This window comes from Vigna unguiculata, chromosome 4 (assembly GCF_037176805.1).
Source record: "Vigna unguiculata cultivar grain cowpea cultivar isolate G323 ecotype 2 chromosome 4, ASM3717680v1, whole genome shotgun sequence".
Taxonomy (NCBI): domain Eukaryota; kingdom Viridiplantae; phylum Streptophyta; class Magnoliopsida; order Fabales; family Fabaceae; genus Vigna; species Vigna unguiculata.
In genome coordinates, this window is record NC_140795.1 from 6,302,686 (window position 1) to 6,319,955 (window position 17,270).

Consider the following 17,270-nt stretch of genomic DNA (forward strand, 5'->3'; position numbering starts at 1 on the left):
TGTGTTTAAATTAAATATACTTTTATTTCTAAATTATTGTAAAAAAATATTTTTTTACTTTTAAATTAAGTTATGAAATGTTTTACTTTTATATTTTATAAAAGTAATATAATCAGATGTTATTAAACAAACTTATATTTCAAATTAAAATGTATTGTGATGGTTAAGCTTTTATATCCAAAGTGTTGGGAATTAAGTATGAGTCTAAGTCCCACATTAAGTAAAATGAGAGAGTTGAGCATGATATAAAGATGAAGATTCATAAATCCATTGTCTTACTTTGTATTTGGATGAAGCATTTCAACAATGCAAGAAGTTGAAATGCATTCAATTTGAATTGTTTGCAATTAAATTCCCTTCATTTTCTAAATAACTTGTTTGGATAAAGAAATTAAAATACCTTACATTTCAATTTTATGTTTGGATAAATCAATTGAATTTCTTGTGACATAAAATTTCATTTTAATAATATTTATTCTGGGCTTAATAAATTGAGTCTAATAGATTTTTATTCATTATTGAGTCCATCAAATTTTAAAACTTTAAAACTTTTCAATTGAGATCCTACCTTAAGTGTGTGACAGTTAACGTTGTGACATGACAATTAACATTGTGATATGACAGTGACACCTTTAAAACTTTTCAATTGAGACCTATAGTTAAGTGTGTGACTATTAATGTTGTGATGTGATAGTTACACTGTTACTATCCATAAATGTCGTTACATAATATTTTGTTACAATAGATATTGATGTTTGATGACGAGATCTTTTCTGAATATTGACTGCAACGATTTTTTTTTTAATTTAATTAAACTTATAAATTAAAAAATTAAAAAAATATAAAACATGTAACTATAAAATTATGAAAACAAAATTAAAAATTAAAAAATATAAATTACAACAATTAACAAATTATAGAACTACAAAATTTATATTTTTTAATTTTAATTTTGTTTTTATATTTTTTCAATTACTTGTTTTATATTTTTGTAATTTTTTATTTTATAATTTTAATTAAATTTAAAAATTATTTTCATTAAATACCGTACATATTTGGAACAATCTCGTCATCATTGTCTTTTGTAACAAATATGATGTGGCAGTATTTATGGAAAGTGACAGTACAAGATAACTATCACATCACAAAGTTAACCGTCACACTTAACTCTATGGACTCAATTGAAAAGTTTTAAAATTTTAAATAGAGACCACAAAAATTTATTAGAAATTCAATTGAAAGTTCCTAAATTTAGCATAGACTTAAAACATAATTAAGCCTTTATTTTAATGTATAAAATTCTAAATTAAATTTAAAAAATATTAGTCAACTTAAAATATTTAAATAATTTATACAATTTAAGGTCTAGAGAGCCTAGAAAGTCCAGAGTGTGAGGTTGTGGGTGAGAAGAATTTCAAATTCTACCTATTTTGAGGGTATTTGAATTTCTACTAATTTAGCTTATTTAAATACTTTAAAAAAAATGCTTGCATTTAAATTCTTTTTAATTTCTCAATCCAAACAAAGCATTTCTTTACAAATAAATCTAAATTCTTCAAAAAAAAAAAAGAGAAAAGAATTGCTTCATTAAAATACTCAATCCAAACACACCATTCAGGTTTTAGGTTAAGCAGGTGTCAATCCCTTATGTGTGAGTTGGGTTCATGTCTCCTTGGTGTGTATCTTCCCATTGATCCTCTCTTGAAAGATCCAACAATGGTATCAAAGTTATGGTTTGGTAGAATTTTTTCTTAGTATGCTCTATGGTTGCAGCTTAGTCTGATATTCCACATAAGAAAAGATTAATTCCTTATTGTTGGAGAATCATCCTTGTTTGCTATAGTTGCTATGAGAAATTTGATGGAAGGATCATTGTTAGCATTGTGTTGATGCGGTGAATCTGCAGCTGGGTTCGTGGAGGTGCAATGACTATAAGTCGTGCTAGATTTGCAGTGGAGTTCACGTGTGGCGAGATGATCCTGGATCTGCGGAGGTGTTTCGCTTTTCGCATGGTGGAAGTTCGATGTCTAGTGGTGGAGTTTCACGCGGTGCTTTGGCGGCGAGATGTCGTGGTGCCATGGTGGTGCTATGTCAACAGGTGTTACATCCACTGGTAATGCGTCTTCGACGAGGGAGTCTAACGACCCAGTGGCTACAAAGTGTGGACGTTTGATCTGTGGCTTTTCGCATTGTTCGGTGGTTTTGTGTCGTGGGTTGCAACATGGTTCCGATGAATGGTGTATGGTATTTATGTGCGAGCATTTGCTAATATTTATGCAAGGTGTGTGGTAATTATACACGAACATTGGTTAGCATTGATGCAGGGTGAATGGAAATTATTAGGATGACTTAATTCAAAGTGGAAATTCTTGGGATGGTTTGATTCCAAGTGAAAATTCTTGGGATGGTTTAATTCCAAGTGGAAATTCTTGAGATGGTTTGATTTCAAGTGGAAATTCTTGGGATGGTTGGAAATTCTTGAGATGGTTTGATTCCAAGTGGAAATTCTTGGGATGGTTTGATTTCGAGTTGAAAACCTTGGGATAGTTTTATTCCAAGTGGAAATTCTTGGGATGGTTTGATTCCAAGTTGAAGTTCTTGGGATAGTTTGATTCCAAGTGGAAATTCTTGAGACAATTCGATTCCAAGTGATACTCTTCATGGTGGAGTATGACGACTAGTATTGGAAATGAAGATGTGTTTATTTTAATTAGGGTGAGGAATGTTGGGTTGATAACAATAACATGTCTTAAAAAGTCTCACATCGCCTATGATAACCCAGGGGATAGGTGTTAGTGACTATATAATGGACTCTAAATCCATGATGTTCCTTACTCTGAGTCAAAGACACTTCAAGCTTGTATTTGAATCTTCTTATTCTTATTTCTTATACTCTTGTAATAAGAACATTGTGAGGTTTGAGTTAAATTATTGCTTTGGAGAGTATGGGTGTACTCAAGGTCAAAGGACATGGAAGAGTTGTCTATGTGTTTCCTTGCATTTACTTTATTTCTCTATTAATAAAGTGATTCTCATTTCCCAACACAAAGTTACTAGTAAAAGATCAAATAGTGAGATACAAATCTATTAGCAACAAAGCATTAGACGACGAAAGTTGGATAAAATTTATTCAAGAGCTATACCAAATCTAAAAGAATGGTGTGTGAAAGCTTCTAAGCCTACTCAAATATAAATATAAAGTGGCTACTAAGTGGGTTTTTAGAAAGAAACTTCACGAAGAAGGTATATTAAGAAACAAGACTAAACTTGTACCCAAAGGTTACTCATAATAGTAAGCTATACATTACACCTAAATCTTATGCCCTCATTGAAACTAAAAGATTACATAAATTATATATACATTTATTGTCATAAGCAAAATGAAACTTTATTAAATAGATGAATAAAACTTTCTTTAGTGATTTGATAATATAGACGATATTACATTTTATGCCAATACTAAACTTCTGTGTGAGGAATTCGCTAAGTTTATGCAAAAAGAGTTCAAGATAAACATGATGGGATTAGTATGATTCTTCTTAGGCCTACATATCAAACAATTAGATGGTGTCATATTCAGACAGGAAAAGTATCAAAGAGCTTCTAAAGAAATTTTAGCTAGACAATGTCAAAGAGATGAAAACATTGATGCATCTAACAACATCTATTAGAATAAAGAGCGACTCTAAGAAATTAGAGAACATTGTCTACAAACAAACTATTAAGTCTCTTCTATATCTTACAACATCTATACTTGACATCATGTGCATTGTATGTTTATGCACTCAATTTCTAGTTAATCCAAGAGAAGTACTAATGAAGGATCATCTTAATTCGAAGAAATACAAGGTTTTTGTGATAATGTTCTTTATGAAAGCTTCAAGAAGATTCTCACTAGATACTAGATGTGAAAGTGCACTTCAAAGGAGTTCAAAAGAGAAAAGAGAATGTTCAATTGAAATAGGAAACAAGACAATAACAAATAAACAATAAAAGAGATTAGAAGCATGAAACATAAGAACATAAAAAACTTTAATGAACAAATAAGTAAAAGATGGAAATAATAGAAGGGGGACAAGGATGGAATGAGGCACACCACTTAGAGTATTAGGCACCCAAGAAAAGTGGTGGTTGTAGCCACTTGAACCAATAAGGTTCCAAATAAGACCAAGAGTCGAACACTCTCACAAGAGCAAATCTCACAAAAGAATCCTAAGGTGTCTTCAATTTAACATTAATTAACCCTTTACAAGTGGCCTAGAGGCTCCATTAAATAAGCATAGATAGGGAGCTTTTAACAATTATAAAAAATCATGTTCCTAGAAATTAGGGCAACCTATGACCAACTCCTTTGCCTTGGAGAGCTAGGAAGACGTCCTCCCCCTTCTAGAACGTAAAAAAATTGATTTCTTTGACTCCTAGATCAACCCTAAGGTGTTGGGTAGGCCGATGCTAATGAAAATAAATTCAGAAAAAATTCTCGTATAGTAGTACCTTTGTATTCAACAAATATAAATAGAAAATAGAAAAAAAATTGTAATGAACAAAAGAGAAAAATAGAGATAAATGTGTATAAGAGGGATGAATGTGGATGAAAGAAATGATTATGAAGGAATGAGATAAGAAGCAAAATGTGAATGAAAGAAGATGAAGAGAATATGGATGAAGGAGATAAGGAAAAAATATAAATGATATATTTTTGGATAAACAAGATAAGTGTGGACACGAGCGTAGTGTACCTATAGGAGGGCCATGCCCCACCTACCCCAATTTCTCTCTCTCTCTCTCTCTCTCTCTCTATATATATATATATATATATATAATTTTAATGCATTTGATATTTTTAAAAATTTTATATATCTCTTGTGTTAAATATGTTTTTAATTTATGAGTTTTGATGTAAAATTAAAATTCGTTCCTATCTGAAACCTTAATATAGTTTGGTCCCTAAATGTTAGAAATGAATGGATGTCCTTTTAATTCAATTACTTTACTTCTTTTTTTTTTAAAGTATAGACGTGTTTCATGCTAGCATTTGAGTGGTTTACGGTGTCTAACACGTTTCCGTTTCAATATCTAATGAAAACGCGCTTGACACATAAAAAAATTAACGTAATTGGGTTAAAAATATTATATACATTCATTTAAATTTTGAGGACTAAAATGTATCAAAGTTTCATACCACAACAAATCCCAATTTTGCTTTAAGATTTATAGAATAAAAACATATTTAACCTTTTATTTTGGCACGCCCTAAGTTTTGTGTGAAGATCCTCTCCTGAATGTGGATAAAGGAGAATGATATGGGTGAAAGATATGACTGTGAATGAAATATATGAGTGTAAGGAGATTTATAATTGGTAAATGAAAAAAGTGAATATGATGATGAGATTTATATAGAAAATGAGATAAGAAAATTATGAGTGGAGAGATTTGTTATCTTTAAAACTTCATCGTTAAATTAAAAGTAGTGTACAATTCGTATTTAATATGAATACATACAATTTCGAATATAAAATTTAGTGTTAACTAAGTTTACACCGACCTAAATAAATATAAATATTAAAAATAAATGAAGTTGATATCGATAAGTTCATGTTAACTTTATTTATTTATAATGTTTATTTTAATACAAATTTTTGTTTAAAAAATTATTCTTTTGTGTCAAAGTAAAATCAATTAAACCGACACTATTAGCATTTGACCAATTAATATTTATAAGTTAAATTTATGTTATTTTTTTTATAGTTTTATATACATTGAAAATATGATTAGATTGGATCAATCAAATAGTAGGATATTATTGGAATAGTTGTAATTATTTAGACCAGAAAATTTATGATTCATATAATTTCGATTTTTCTATGATGGAGCGTTGCTTCTTTCCCCTCGCTGTGCCGTAAATGTGGTCCCTTTTTTCTGCAACATTTTTCATATTTAATTAAAGTAGACCAAGTGAAAACGACCCCATGAAATGAACTCCATTCAAGTTTCTTTTCTCTTTCTCCTCCATTCTCGGAAAAACCATGTGCTTCATCAAAAGTTTTGAGATTGAGATTTTTTTTTTTTGTAATAACAACCCTATTTTTGAATTTTTTTTCATTCTTTTTCCTTAGCTTACTCTACTCTATTTTCACCAGTGTAGTAAGGGCTTTCTGCCCCGGTTATTTTCCACATTTTGCCTCAGTTCTGGAACCGAGGCATATTGGGACGAGGCCAAAAGGTACACCTTTTTGGCCTCGGTTATCACCCGAAGCCATAAACCCAATTTTATGCCTCGGGTTAGTTAGGACCGAAGCCATAGGTGATAATTTTTTTTTAATTCAAATTTTCGCAAGCCACCATGCCAGACTGAACCTCACCCTTTTGCTCACTCATGGCTGCTGCAGAGTTATCACAGCCACCACTAAACTTTTCGATGATCCGATGAATCCAAACATGCAATTAAGGTGGACACCAACTAGTGAATGATAAATTCTCAAATCATGATCACGAACCCAAACTCCCTCTAGAGTACCAAAACAAACCTGTTGAAAACAACGGCAAGGGTATCAAAAAAAATTGAGAGGATCCTCCAAGAAGAACTTCAACTGTGCAGCCCTCTTAGCAGTGGAGAACCTCACAACAGGTGCCCTTGACATGCAATCCCTCAAAACAACACTGCTGGCCCCACCAGATGCATATATGGCTTTGCACCCTCGATTGGTGATGGCAACAAGGCACCCCTCCGTGGTGGCCATTGGCATCGTGTACTCGAACCCGTCCAGCAGCAACGGCCCCGCCACCCCACAGGAATCTGCACGTATCCCACCGGCAAATCCGCCGGCACGCTGTCCAATGCCCTCCCCGCCTCCACCACCATTAAAGCCTCGTTCTTTCCCTCACTACTGTGTTCCTCGTCACCACCGCCGCCACCATGACCCGTGTCCATGACCACCATGCCCACCACTGTGTCCTCCGACAGAAGCTCCTATTGTGGAGCACAGAGGGAAAAAGCGATCCGCGTGGCGGCGCGGGATACGGACGGTGAAGGAGGAAGAAAGGGAAAGTGAAGGAAGGGCTCGTGCTCGCGGAGAGAGAGAGAGTGGAATTAGAGAGGCGCTGGCGCGGGGAGGAAGAAGGGTTCGCGAATTTCGAACCCTAAATAAACCCTATGGCTTCGGTTGTTAGAGGAACTGAAGCCATTGACCCCCTTTTGGCACCGAGTCTCCTTGGACCGAGGCCTACACCCCTGACTTCCAGCCACTTTTTGGCTTCGGGTCCTACTGGACCGAGGCCTATACCCCTCTTTGGCACCGGTTTTGAGTGAACCGGGGCCTATACCCCTCTTTGGCTTCGGGTATTTGGAGAACCGAGGCCTAAACCTTGGCTCTAATTGCAAAAATGCCACCGCACCATTATATGCTTCGGTTTCTGGCCAACCGAGGCATATAAGGTGAGGTAAAATGGGAATTCTGCACTAGTGTTTCTTGTTTATGTATTGTTTGTCTGCTTATTGAATTTTTGATTGGTTATTGAAAACTTGAATTGTTTGTTGGTTAAAATGACTTGAATTGATCATGAGAGAAATTAAATATCTCCTTGATTATACAATTGAATATATAACACTTTATTCAAATTGGATCAATTCAATGTGAGCATATGAATTGGGTGGTGGAAGTATAAAAAAAGTTAAATGAAATATTATGAAAGACTATTCATATCAACTATACCTTTAAAATCTTATATTATGTTCATTAAAATAACTAATAAATAGAGATAAAATTAAAGACTCAATAGTATTTTAGAAGTGATAATGGTTTAAAAATTACCGAGACTCAATTATTTTAATATTAAAAGATTTTAGTATAAATAGTTTTGTTATAAATGAGTTTCATTATTTTAAAACACATAATCTCTCTAGAAATCACTCTTTTAGAGTTCTATGACTTCTCTCTAAAAGTTCTTCCTCTATAGGCGTTTGATTAAAGAATTAAGACCGTAGGAGTGATCCTCACGACAAGCTTCTATTTGGACCCATCAGTTTCTTCGTTCGTGAAAGTTAAGTTTTAACCATTTTTTTTCGTTTGTATTTGAGCTCTCTTCCACTTGCACACGTCCTTTTAATCATTAGTATGAGTCTCTACTGATCAGTGATCATAGTGGTATGTCCTGATCATTCTTATGATATTTTTATTTGTAGATAGAGCATCCTGTGAAGTTATAGGTGTTTGGCATTTTTAGAATTGTCTAAGATGAATAACAGGTAAGGGAAACTAATTATAATATTTTTAAGTTATAAACATGTTTGAATTACTAATTTCATGATTGTAGTGTGAATTGCCGGCATGATTGAGTTCTTTGATGAGTTTAACTTGTTGAATTAGAGGTTAAATCTTTAAAATTTACATGATTTGGGTTGTATAATGAGATTATGTAATATTGTATGATTAGTATTGTAAATGTGATAAATTGAGTTGATAAATGTTGTGAATTTGAGTTTGGCATGTTTTTGACAATTGGAATGACTATTGGACTCCTTATACTAGATTGAAATGCCATAATTATGCAGAACCAGATTCTGCAGAATTATGCAGACTCGCTGAGTGAGAATATGCTCACCGAACAAATCCAAGTTCAAGAGCTCACTAACTTTGTAGTCACTGAACGAATCCAAAGTTAGGGAGCTTACTGACTTTGTAGTCGCTGAGCGAGAGTACATTACTAAGCGAATTTTGGAGGACTTTACCTTTGTGAAATACAGTGATTTAGTGATTTATTCACTAAGTGAGCCATGTGATCGTAGAGTGATTCATTTGGTCACTGAGCGAGTGGACATTTGTGCACTTTGCGCCTAGTGAGTGGATTATTTCGTTGAGGGAATACATCAAAATCTGGTAGTCTTTTTCTATGATAAAACTTTGGTGTGTTTTGGTAAATGTGGATTATTGCTTAGGAAATGATTGATATATGAGATGTAATTGAGATTGGTTATATAAGGTTGAGTTGAGACTTGTTTATGCTAATTCAAGGAGTTAGTAGTTTATAGTAGTGTATGCATTGATGTAGGTATTTAGTTGGAAGTTATCCTGACGTTGTAATAACTATCCAATTCTCAATTAGAGAATGATAAGGTATGTGGTGAGAGGAGCAAGAGGTCCTAGCCTAAGGGTTTACCTTGGCCAAAGGTGTTAACAGACTAACCTTATGTGTGGTATAGTAAAACTCTTTGTCTATCTCTCTATAGAACATTAGATGTCACCGCAAGTGCACAACATACCGGGGTCCAATATCAATGCATGTATCTAGATAATTGAGTCTTGTTTAAGTCATTGTATGTGGTATGCTTGTCTTTATACCAATGATTTATAAGATTGATTAAGTGTGTGATGTAAATTTTATTTCTATTATATGGAAACTCTTTTGCGCATTAGCTAACCCTTCTTCTGTGTTTCTGTTTCTTTTTGTTGTTTGTCTTTCTTTTGCGATGATCACCTAATCCGTAAGAGCAAATGTGATTGCAGGTTTAGAGGCACTTTTGAAGGATGGGGAGCTATGAGTTAAGTTAGTGGAAGGTCTTAAGAAGTTGTATAAAGTAATGAAAATGCACACTCATGGCTAGATCAGATGTAATTTCCTTTCTTAATTCTTAGCTAACTTTTTTTTTAATACTTTTTTATAGTTAATGTTGATTATGTTGATACCAACCTTATTTATTTTTAATATTTATTTTAATTTTTCTCCAATCAATACTAATACAAGTATTTATTTAATAAAAAATAAAAAATAATATTATAATTTTTTAACTCTTTTTAACTTAATTTTTTGTATCAAATTAGAGTTAATTAAGTCAACACTAATAATGTTATAATTTGACCAACACTAACATTTGTAATAAGTGAAATTTATATTCTTTTTATAGTTTTTAAATACACTGAAAATATTATTAGGAGTTATTATAGATTCATTGGAAATATATAAATAAAAGTAGGATATCACTGGATTAGTTGTAAATATTCAGACCACAAAATTTATGATTCATATAATTTGGATTTTCTCTAAGATTTGCCGTAAATATGGTCCTTGTGCCTTAAATATGGTCCTTGAGAATGTGATGCTATACCTTCCTTTTCTGCAACATTTTGATATTTAATTAAAGTGGACCAAGTGAAAAAGACCCCATCAATGAACTCCATTCAACTTTCTTTTCTCTTTCTCATCCATTCTCAGAAAAACCATGTGCTTCATCACAAGTTCGGCTGAGATTCAGAATTTTTCTTTTTGAATTTTTCTACGTTTCCTTATCTTACTCTGCTTTGTTTGTCTTCTTATTGAATCTTTGGTTATTGAAAACTTCGATCGTGTGTCGGTTGAAATACTTTAATCGATCAAATACATGTTGGGAAATCATGCACCAAAATTAATCTCTTCAAGCGGAAGCACACCCAGAAGAGCAAAAAAATATAGAAGAAACACACCCATAAATAAGAACAAAAAAATATAAATAAAAACACACAGAAAATTTAACGTGGTTCGATACATTAAGACCTACATCCATAAATACTCAACAAGAAGTATTATCACCAAAATGTAATTTTTCGGACAAAAATTACAAACCTTCTTACAATTTTTTATGGGCAAAAAATACAAACCCTTCATAGTGCAATTTTTTGTGGACCAAAATTGCAAACTTTTCATAGTGTATTTTTTCTAGCAAAAAATACAAACCTTCCAATGACACAACTACATAAGCTCCTCATACACCTAAGAGACTTATTGAGTTGTGGTGATAACTCCAAACCAACTCTTTACTTTTATAGTATTTTTCTGCTACTCTATTCTTCATATTACTCGACATAGGACTTTGATAAATAGCCACTTGAGAACCAACAATACATGAGAGGAATTAATTATCTTCTTCGTTATATAATTGAATATATAGCACTTTATTCAAATTGGATCAATTCAATGTGAGGATAATTAATTGGGTGATGGAAGTATAAAAGAAGTTAAATGAAATATTATGAAAGATCATTCATATTAACTATACCTTTAAAATATTATATTATGTTCATTAAAGTAGCTAATAAGTAGAGATAAATAAACAACTCATAACTTAACTGAAGGTTTCACTATAAGAAAAACTAAAGGTTTCACAAATAAGTCGGTAATGATGTTTTACCGACGGACTTTCGACGATAAACAATCCGTCGTTAAACACATTGTCGGTAATGTATTACCGATGGATTATGAAAGTCCGCCGGTAATTTTCGACGGAAGCATCCGTCGACCAAACCGTCGGCCATTACTGACAGATGCCTCCGTCGGTAATTATTGACGGCCAATTTTGTCCAAAAATCCATTCATTCATCCGCTGTCAGTATCGACGGATTTATCCGTCGGTAATTATCGTCGGATTTTTCCTTCGGGAATTACTGACAGATGGATCCATCGGTAATGGCAGTGGATGAACGAATGGATTTTTCGACAGATTTGGTTGTCGGTAATCTGTCGGTAAGTGTTTAGATTTTATTTGTTAGTTTAATATCCCACAATACCTGCATATAGAAATTTCCAACACATACAATCCATCATTCCAACGTAGACAATCCATCATTCCATTGTATCAAATTTTGTATCATCATCAAACTCCATCACAATATATATCACATGACACACTTTTATAAAACATAAAAAATAATATGTAGCATAGGAATATTTTGCCAAATATTACATAAGCACGATCAATACCAAGTAAGCATAATTGTACACAAGTTTATATTAAGTACATGCTAAAGAAAGTATTTCTTAAGGACATGAAGAGCTAATAATCTTCATAATCAGGAGAAGATTCTTTATTTACATTATTGTCCTCTTCATTATTTGGTTGCTGAGACTGGGGTTGAGGGATTGTAAAGTTCTGTTGAGTAGGGTTTTGATGTGGTGGTTGTGCCTGTTGAAGACGAGCCTGAGCATCAAGAGGGAGATACTGCAGGACTAGTGATTGAAAGGATATGTAACATCCCGTCAGGATATTACGGGTTTAAATAATAAAATAAAATAAGAAAATAAAAACTCATTATTTATAAATCCATTTCCCAAAAATGCGGGAAATTTCAAAACTTTATTTACTTCAATAATAATTTCAAAATCCTTGAATATAATTACTATTACCATTAACAAATAGTCCAGTAATATTAATAATTACAATTGATTTGAAATCATAAACACAATGTAAAAACTCTGAGAAAATTGCCCAAGACTAGCCCCGTTCTGGCTCTATGCCTCACCAGATCCACCTGCAACACCATCTGCTCACGTATATCGCGTATACGATCATCGCCAAACACAAGCAGATAGGGTGAGCTAACAGAATAAACATATAAATATAAACACATTTATATATATCACACAAACACACCAAAGGAATCCTTTCCCCTGATTCCACACCACATGGCCACAACCATGTCAATCATGTTCTACGTCTTCTAATGAGTACCCCAAGGTATCTTGCTGCCATACCTATCGGCCACAACCGATAGAACACGTGCGAGAAACCATTGCTACGGATCATACACCATAACGCCAGGTGGAGTTCCCAAATACGAACATAGTTCGTAACGTCCTAAGACTACCAAACTCGTCAACTAACTAGTGAGGAGGACAATCTATCTGGACCCATCCGTACTGGCCACATCTAGCACACTCACACCGGTAACACTCGCCAACCTGAGCTCAACTCAAGGGTTCCTCGTGTTCATCCGCCATCGCAAGCTCAACTCAAGGGATGCCATTCCGAGCTCAACTCGAGGAATGCCACATGCTTAACCCCTATCCCGAGCTCAACTCAAGGAATACGTTCCGAGCTCAACTCAAGGAACACCGGCAAGCTGACCTTTAAGATATCCTAGAAGCCTTGTAGATCATGCACATCATAGCAAGTATAACACCAATCAGCTGCAGCAAAATCGCCTGGTGGGGGACACGTACCGCCAGGCGCTAAGCGCCTTAGTCTTCACTGCCACTGCAACTATCGCCTGGCGAGACTTCCTTTACCTTCAAGCGCCACGCGCCTTAGTATTCACTAAACTACAAACTCCACCTGGCGCACCCATCTTTACCGCCAGGCGCTACACCAATACTTGCACATTACTGGTTTTAGTTCAGGTTCAAGCACACTTCACACAGGTTGCTCTCATTTGGTCTCATTCTAGAGTACCCCTAATGAAAAGCATTGTCATCTATAATGTTCCAGGCCTTATAGCATCTCACATGTGCATTCATCCCCTAGTCATATAGACCATTCCAAGCATGCTCAAACAAAATATAAGCAACAACACTCTAACAATTTTAAGCACATGATCTTATGCATCGATGCAATTTAATATTGACACCCATGCCTTCACCAAACCAATTCTCCATATGTGACTAACCCAAAGGAACATTCAAATTGATAGAGACTTACCACATAACCTAATCGTGCTTCTTTAGAAGTTACTTGAACTTATCAAGAACTTGTTCATGTATTTTGTAGACTCCAAAATCAGCAATATTAAGCAACATATATCTCTAGTGACTGACCTCCAAATGCAATCTCCACCTTTCAAAGTGAAGAACCACATGTTATGGACCACCTATCAAAATTTCACCTAAATCGGACGGTTAATGAACCGGGAAATGCAGTTTTACGAAAACTGCGCAAACCAGAAAAATGGTGGCGCCTAATGCCCAAAAGTGAGGATGTGGCGCCTGGCGGGACTGAGCTAGCACTGGGCAGTTCCCATTCCGCAAAAAATACGAAAAACAGCGTTTTTCGTGAATCAGAACACCACACATCACTAGTATGGCGCCTGGCGGCCAATTGGGTGCCGCTAGGCGATTCCTGCAATTCCAAGAACCCATAAATCCAACTCGCACCTACGAACCTCAACCACTCTCCACTACTTTTGTTTCATTCAATTTACGACTCAAAAGGCTGTACTCACATGTTTAGGTTCATGATCCATTCCTCACACTTCAAAGTACTACATTTTATTAACAATAAACGCTTAACTTTGTCCAACTTTAAAAATCCCCAATCATCCACCTTAAAATTCACATTCATACAATTTCTCCCCAATGAATATCCAATTACAGCTCAATTACAATGGTTATTGATCCTCAACAATCAATACATATACGAATTCCATTTTCCTTCGATTAAAAACGTCCTAGAACCCCAAGAACAACAAAATCAAACCAAATTGGTTCGCGTCGCCTGGCGGGTGATCATCATCGCCAGACAATTCATCAAAACCCAGAAAACTGGGTGCATCAAACATGCGTCGCCTGGCGGTCGGGAGCTTATCGCCAGGCAGTTTCTCTTTAGGAACCCATATTACACTTAGATGGGATGAGTCGCCTGGCGGGTGATGAACTACCGCCAGGCAGTTTCTGGAAAATTCCAGAAACGTGGATTTCATGCAGATTCAGACAGTTTATATTCACCAAATCATCATATAGTTCATACAATTATACAATGCGTAAAAAAGTACAGTTCAAGCTCCCTTAACTTGGTTTCCTTTGCTTAAAACTTGAGTAGCCCTTGGTTCTCCCTTACTTCCAATAGCCTTCCTTAGTTCTCCTCGATTTAGCTTCAGTGCCTCACTCAATACACTCACCTTACTCTGATTTTCGTATTCCTCTACCCATCCAACAAAACCAGCCACACAACCTCTCTTTTTTTCCCTTAATTGGCCAATAATTGGTGTTTTAATGTGGGATTAATGATGCAAAACGAAAATTAAAATTAAACTAAGGTTAATGCCATTCAATTTGTTGTCTCATGATGGTTTTCCAGCCCTCCCTTGGCTGCTAGAGTTTCCTTGCCCTTTCACCTTCATGCCAAAGAAGATTTTGGCAAAAAAAAAAAAAGTTTAATTTAGGTTCACGAAGGTTTGAACCCTTCACCATGCCAAAGCCAAATTAATGTTCAACCATTTAACCAATTCATGTTTCATGATGATTAATATAATTTTATGATTATATTATCACTCAACATGCTCTAGCATATTATTAAAAACAATAATAATTAAATAACACACAAATGGCATACATAGGACTTGAACCCAAATACAAAGTACTCTCAACCACTTGAGCTAGTACTTTTCCATGTCATAGCAATCCGAATTAAATCCCTTAAAGGCTCCTACTACCCGTATTTATTAAATAATTATTTAATTAATTATTTAAATTTCTTGGGTCTTACAGGATCGAAACTCGGACCTCAATTGCTCATTTTCCTCCAGGCTGCATGAAAGTTGCTGCCTAATATTATTGAGGTCCTCAGTATTAGGAGTGGAAGAAGCTGGTAGTTGGTTGCTTTCATTTGAACCGATATATTTTGAAACAAGTTGACCAACACCATAAAGTCATCCTTTCTTTTTTCCTCCTACTGTCTCAATCCAACACCTAATCCTGATATTCTCATCATGTGTAGGATCAGCAAAGGATTGATCTTGTGTTCCATCAGGACATGAGGAAACCTCAGATCCAACTTGAGAAAGCCTAGTATGAAATTCTTCTTGTAAGTGAAAATTGAACAATTAATATTATGTGGTGGGATACATATATAAGTTTAAGAGTAAATAATATTGAACAGTAAAAGAGACTTACGTTTGTCTTCCTAGACCTCTCATCCACATACTCGTCAGTACCCTTCCGTATATATGTCTGTTGAAAGACTTCATCAAGAAACACATGCCGTCCCAACTCATGTGCCTGCAACAACATATGTTATAATGTTAGATTTGATCTGATTTCAAACTCTAAAAATGTAGTTCAAATGTGACAAATACAAATAGTTAATGTGTATACCATACGAAGGGCATGCTCGTAAGTGGTAATGGATCCACCTATGTGTAGGGCCCCACCCGTTTCAGAAGCCCTATTCTTTTTTGTTGCAATATATTTGCTCCGATAACTTGGAGAATTCCAATGTTCTAGCAGCCTTGTCCACACATCATTAGGAATCCATTCTAGCCTTTCTCTAGCCATTCTAGCGTCTTTAAACAGCTCAGATAGACGATGAGAAGCTCTGCTGTTGAAATTTCTCTTAATTTGAACTTCATGCTCTGGTGCCCATTGAACTCTCCTCTATAACAACACAATTTAAACATATAATACATTATAAGTATATTAAGCATGAAATAGTAAAACAACTTAATTTACCTATATAATAAGTTAGAACACATTACCTTGAAGCGTTGCCAGAAAATATTCTTGTCTTTTTCAGGTATTGCTCCCCATGATGGCCAAGGATTAAGAAACTATTGCTTGATTGTCTTTGTGATAGCCTGTGAAGCAACTCTAGATGGAACAAACCTAGAATTCATGGAAAATTGTTAGAAAATGAAATAATTTACATAATATAAACAATGAGAATAATTGAATTGAAATATTACCCTCGACCAACAGGTTCAATCATTGGGCGTTCCTGCTGAGAAGGTTCTGCATCTAAATCAGGATCAACCATAGGCTGTGGGGCAACCATATCACCTACAACTGGGGATGATGCAAACTGCTGACCAATAATAGAAGATGGGCCACCAATCGAGGTTGGGGATGGTACAATATGAGGTGAAGGGGATGCTTTAATGTTTGCAGAAGGGGTTTGTAACCTTGTGTGTGGAGCTGAGGAAGATGAGGATGGTATATGTAAGGGTGGTACAAAAGGGAGTCTGAGAGCAGCAACAGGGGTATGCAACCCTTTGGGTGGAGGTTAAGAAGATGAGGACGGCATATGAATCGCTAGGATAGAAGTAGGGTTTTGTAACCTTGTGGTTGGAGGTGGGGAAGATAAGGATGGCATATGTAAGCCTGGGGTAGGGGTGATGGGTCTGAGTGGAATCCGAAGAACATAATTATTACGTCTCTTTCTTTGCTTTGCAATACCTTCTTTCCCCTTGTCAGCTGGGGGTGGTCGAGGTGGATCTCCCGATGACATGGCGTATGTAGTGTAGGATCTAAGTGTCAAACAAATTATGATGGTGTATGTTAACAAAAAAATATACCAACAACTTAATAAGTATTCATTAGACATATTAAAAATGTTGAAGTACAACAATAAAAAGTTCTAATGAAATGAAAAAAAACCAGACATATTAAAAAGTTAAAGTACAACAACAAAAAAGATAAAATTAGTCATTAGCATCACTGTCATCCTCATTGTCCTCATCCTCTTGCCCCACTTCTTCTTCAATTTCTTCTTCTTCTTCTTCATCTAGATATTCTTTCTCCTCCTCTTCTCCCTC